Genomic DNA, 5,558 nt, shown 5'->3' on the forward strand with positions numbered 1-5,558 from the left:
TCTCACATATTCTCACTCATCCAAGCAGTTTTTTCTCTTTCTTAAATACGTTATCCCAGAGGTGCTACCACAGGTTGATGGTCTCAGCCTTGCCCAGCAGCAGTTCTGTCCTGGAGCCAGCAGGTGCTGGCTCTGTCAGACATGAGGGAAGCTTTCAGCAGCTTCTCACAGAAGCCACCCCTGTAGCCATCCACTATTGAAACTCTGCCACAAAACCCCAACACAGAAGTATTTTCTACTTTTCCCTTTTCTGGATCAGCTGTTTGATTTGCACTCAGAAGCCGTATCTTGCAACAAATATAAATTATGCACATAGTCTGTGTCATCTCTGTTTTCATTAAATACATTTGCCTTCTCTCTCTGCAGTGAGGCTTCTGTGTATGCAAAAAAAGAGACTTGCATGTGAAAGAACGCCTTCCAGACACCGAGCTCCTGACTCCTGGCTCCTTTCAGGCAGGACTGACTCTGCTGTACCCCTGTTCACCTTAGCCTGAGCCTGATGTGCTCCCAAAGATCGAAGACCTGAGTTTGGATCTTTCGAGGAAGTGCTTTAAATGCCAGTGGCACGGGTGTTGCATCTCGTTGTGCAGTCTCCTGTGCCTCACTGACAAAATGCCTACTGGTGCCAGTTCCCAAGAGTGAGAGGTGATGAAAGGGTCAGTATGGGACTTTTGCCAACCCTTAGATCCTATCTAGGGATCACAGCAGCTCACTTACATCAAGGCTTAGCGAGCTTGTGAGTTCCTGTAAGCAAAACCTAGGCTTCAGGGTTGCAGTAACGTAGACATCTATAGGTTGAAATGGGATTTGAACACAAGATTTGCAACAAGTATTAGTGTCATTGTTGGACAAGGCACTCAAAGCAGTGGTACAACTTTTGAAGTACTCAGTGCCCAACACTTAAACAACAAAGTAATTGCACACATAAATGGCCAGAATTAGCCAGTTTTCATTACTTGCTGTGTTATGTACCAATGCAACACAACATCACAGTTATTGTATTTTACAAATTGGTCCCTTCATAGTTGTTCCAGAGAGATGTAGGCTAATGAAGCAACATTTTGTCATGGACTCAAGAGGCAGAAATGTCTTTGCAGATATTTAAACAAGACCCTTGCTTGAAGATTTAATGTTGATAGAATAAAATGAAGATTGGAATAGGCTCTCTAGTCAAGCAATTATTCCTATTACAGCTATCCTTAAGAAATAAAATGTATGTTCTTAAAGCTGTAACTTCTGGAAATTTTGAGGAAATTTATGTGCCTTAAAAGTCAATGTCCTTAGCACAATACATAACAGGAGACTCTCAATTAAATGCTTAAAATGTTCCAGTAACAAACTCCCCCACATTAAACTAGATGGCAACTAACTGAGGCATTTCTGATGTGTTCTGCTGCTTTGGTGTTACAAAAGCAGAGATTGTCTCTAGAAGGTACAAGATTCAGCCTACAAAGGCTACTTTGTATACTGTTTCTCTGAAACAATTTTTATAGCAATTACTTGGAAATTACATTCTACTGCATTTGCCATTAGCCTCAGTGGAACCAAGCTTTCATCCATTTCATATCAGCTTTGGGGGTGTTTTTTTTGGTTTTTTCCGCTTTCCTATTTTTGGCATGATCCAGTTCAAAGAGTAGCTGCAATCTGTCATCTGTTGGTGGATACTGAATGTATACTGGGGGAGGCAGGGGAATTAAAAAAACCCCAACCTGCCAAGTCTTTCAGCCTTCAACCTCTGGTGCAGTACAAGGTTTACAAGATGATTTAAAATCTGCATGTGTAGGAAATAAGGAAGATGGGCTGACTCTATACAGAAAATGGGTTTGGAATAGACACAGATTGATGGCTTTGTGACAATGACACTAAAGTTAATAGCTGATACAGGCAGACAACAGAGTCTATTTTAAATTTCAAATTGAACTCTGTGTCGCTCACAGCATCATACTGACCATTCATTGCTAGACCTAATTTTTTTCTGCTAATGACTACAAGAAGCAGAATAGATAATGATGTGCACTGCTGAACACTTGGGAAATGGCATTAACTGATTCTCCCCCCTCTTCCTGTTTTAAAAACAACTATTTAATGATTACTAGGGGTGGCTATCCTTGAACACTCCTGAAGGGTAAAAATTAGTCACTCCTCTGGGGACATCTCTGTCGCCTTTCCTTTCCTCTTTGGGGACAGAAGGGGTGTAAATTGTGCTTGCCACAGACTGGGAAGGCTGACATTGCTAAAATATAAGACCTTGACAAAAACCCTGGAGATGATGTATCACTAATCTCCTGGGCAGTTGCACTCCACATTCACATTTGCACACTGCAGATAATTCCTGCCTCTCAAAATCCTGAACCCAGACTTCAAATGCAAATTGTCTTGGAGGTGGAAATGGAAACCTGCATGCACTGAGACAGTTATTCACATATTTAAATAAAAAGCTCACCAACAAAAACCAAATCCTTTAGTCCTGGGGGAAGCATTTCTTTGCTGTCTGTTTCTGTCATTAATCCCTCCTGTTTATCTAACCTGCACTTCAGGGACAGAGATACCCATTGGTTTTGTACATCTCCACTCATACAGATAGAGATCTTTTCCTAGTATATGGTTATCACCAGAGATTTGACTTTATTACATGTCAGTGAAAAGCCTTTAAAAAAGCATACCAACCATAATACAAGGGGCTTCTGAAATTTTATACGCATGGCACATGGAAGCAACTGAATTTGGGAATAAATATTTGTGCCTTAGACCTGAACACAGCCAGCCCACATGTGTGAGGTGAGTGTTGCTGGCCTTATGCTACAAGTCTGGGCTCTGTCACTGAAACCACTTTTCTTGGTAGGTGCTGTGGCAAAAGTTTATTAGTACATATCATTATTTGCTTGAAAACTGTATTTCAGAATATTAGCAGACTGAAATTTCCACCTGTTTTCCTTCTTCCAGTCTGTGACACACATTTGCACATGAGGATTTACTGTTTCTCTGCCTAATTTTTTGTTCAACAGGAAAACTAGCTGAATTGTTTGCATCAAGTTCAAAAGCTCTAATATAAAAGCCACATACTTTTTACTTGAATTAATTCCAACTCCACTCTGGCTTTGTAAAACTAATTTAAATTATAGCTGTCTCTGCAACTTCTTGCTATAATAAATTAAAATAAATAAATCTAATTGTGTGTGGCTTTACTAACATGAATCTCATTATTACTTCCCAAATGGTATGGTGGAGGCTCATAGTTTCAATAAAATCTAAGCTACCAAATGATTTTGGTGAGAAATTGGGACTGTGGCAGTCATAAATACATATGTAAAAACCCATTTTCTTTTCTGTGAGGAAGAGCAATGCCTACGTTCTATTTCCATCCTTTACTTATGTCTTCTGTGAGTGCTGGAGGGTATTTTAGATGTATTTGCTCAGACTATTCAAGATCTTTAAACAAAGTTCTTGTCCCTAGAAAGTAACTGAAAACTTCCACATCAAACAAAAATATATGTAATGAGTGTAAATGCTATAAAAGTACCATGTGGTTTACATAACAATCTTATAATGATACTTCATATCTGAGGCAATATGTGATCAGATATTTTACATGCTCAGATCAGCCCTCTGTGTTCGCTTGGTGCAGACTGTGACACCAGCTCACGCTGCAAGGCACGCAAGCACTACAGCTGCTTTTGTTACAAGATGGGGAAGGGTGGATAAATAGCAACCCATGTCCCGTTAGTAAAAGGCTTTCTAAGTTCTACTGAGTCAACAGACAGAATCAGGTATCAGCTACTTCACTAGGAAATGCATCAGAACTAGGAGTGGGAGGCTTGGGATGTGAGGTGGGGAAGCAAGGAGTGAGACACAAGGTTCATTTCTTTGTCTGCTCCAATGTCACTCTTCTAATAGAAATTCCATGAGGGCATGTTAACCTGAAGAGGAATTTCAGCAGCAAATCATAACAAAGAAGACATGAAATCCTCTTTAATACTTGCAGGTGGCATCCAGTCCAGGTGCTCTCTAATGAGCTCATTATCTGACAGTCATCTGATAAACATGCTTTACAACTGTACACTCTAAAGGTGAAAAAGCCAGTCAGGGCAGCTCAGTCCACCTCTTGCTCTGCCCAACCAAGACAAGATTCTTTTTTTCCTTTTCCCAACATTTTGTTTAGCCTTTTTGTGCTGTTTAGTTTTTAAATTTCCAGGTAACCCAAGAGATATCTTCTAAACTGCAAAGGAAATTTTGCAGTTTAAATTTCTTATCTTGATGCTAAGAGGTTTCCCTCTTCACTACTGTTTGGTGAAATAAGTTCTTGTTTACCTTCTTTCACTGTTCTATAGTACAGCCACTCCAAAACACTCTGATTACCTCCCCTTTGCATCTACCCAAGAATTTCTATATTTCAGCCTTGTCTTTGCTTTCACAAGTTATTCTAATGACTATTCATATGGGACCACATCAGTATTCTTCTCCTTTACTGTGTTAGTATCATGCTGACCCCAAAACTAATTCAGTATTTCATGCAGAATTACAGTATCAGAATCATTGGTTTCAGAGCAAGAGCTCTCTCACTCCCTACTATGCAATATTTGGACATGCACCCTAAAACTGCAGTGGCTTTTTTCCTCTCACTGTATTCAAACTTATCTCTTTAATGCAGGTTTAAAGTGTGCTTTCCCAAATACCATTTCATTGCCTCTATTTTATGGTAAGGTGTATCTACCCAAGTTTTGATTGTTGCTGTTGTATTTCTTTATATTTTCCCATTAATTTTTGAAAGTCTTCCCACTCCAACAATGTATTTCAGGAACAGATTGACTTAATGAACTTCCTCCCCCTTCTCCAGGACTGTAAATACCATTAAACTCACTACATGGCTGTAAAAACAACTGCATTACTATCCATTGCTACTCAGACAACTTTAAAATAATGAATCTTTCATTCTATTTAGGAAAATAGAAATCTATTTTTCAAGCAAGATTTCATGATAAACACACAGAGTTGTAGGAGAAAATTTTAGCACAAACGTGTATGTAATTCATTCCACTCATCCACTCAATTTCAATTCTGGAACATTGCTCTGTAGCTTTGTAGTAGGTGCAGTCAGCTGAAGGTGAGAGCCCAAGGGGCCAAGAAGGGCCTGAGCACATCAGGTCTCTTACAGGATTTAGGCAGAAAAATCACAGTTTCTACAACTTCAGCAGTGATTATCAGATACCATCAGCTGCTGGGAACAAGTGCAGAAGCAGAACTTCAAGCACGTTGAACATGGAGGCATTCAATGAGCTGTGATGCTCCCAGGGTTAAGGAGACATGGAAACTTGCCTCTACTTGTTTACCTCAAACACATTGATGGTCTTTACTGTGCCTATTGTGGTCAGAAGTGCTGGAAAACACAGATTCTGCTTCTGATTAAATTCAATCAATACAAACACTGTTGCAAATGATTCTTCACAGTGCTATTTGTTGTACAGTGTAGTGTTGTAACAGATGCCAGAATGTGTCCCTTATGCAATATGAGCAAAAAAAAAAATCCTTAAAATTTACACAGAAGTTAGACTTAGCAGAAG

This window comes from Lonchura striata, chromosome 1, assembly GCF_046129695.1.
Source record: "Lonchura striata isolate bLonStr1 chromosome 1, bLonStr1.mat, whole genome shotgun sequence".
Classification (NCBI taxonomy): domain Eukaryota; kingdom Metazoa; phylum Chordata; class Aves; order Passeriformes; family Estrildidae; genus Lonchura; species Lonchura striata.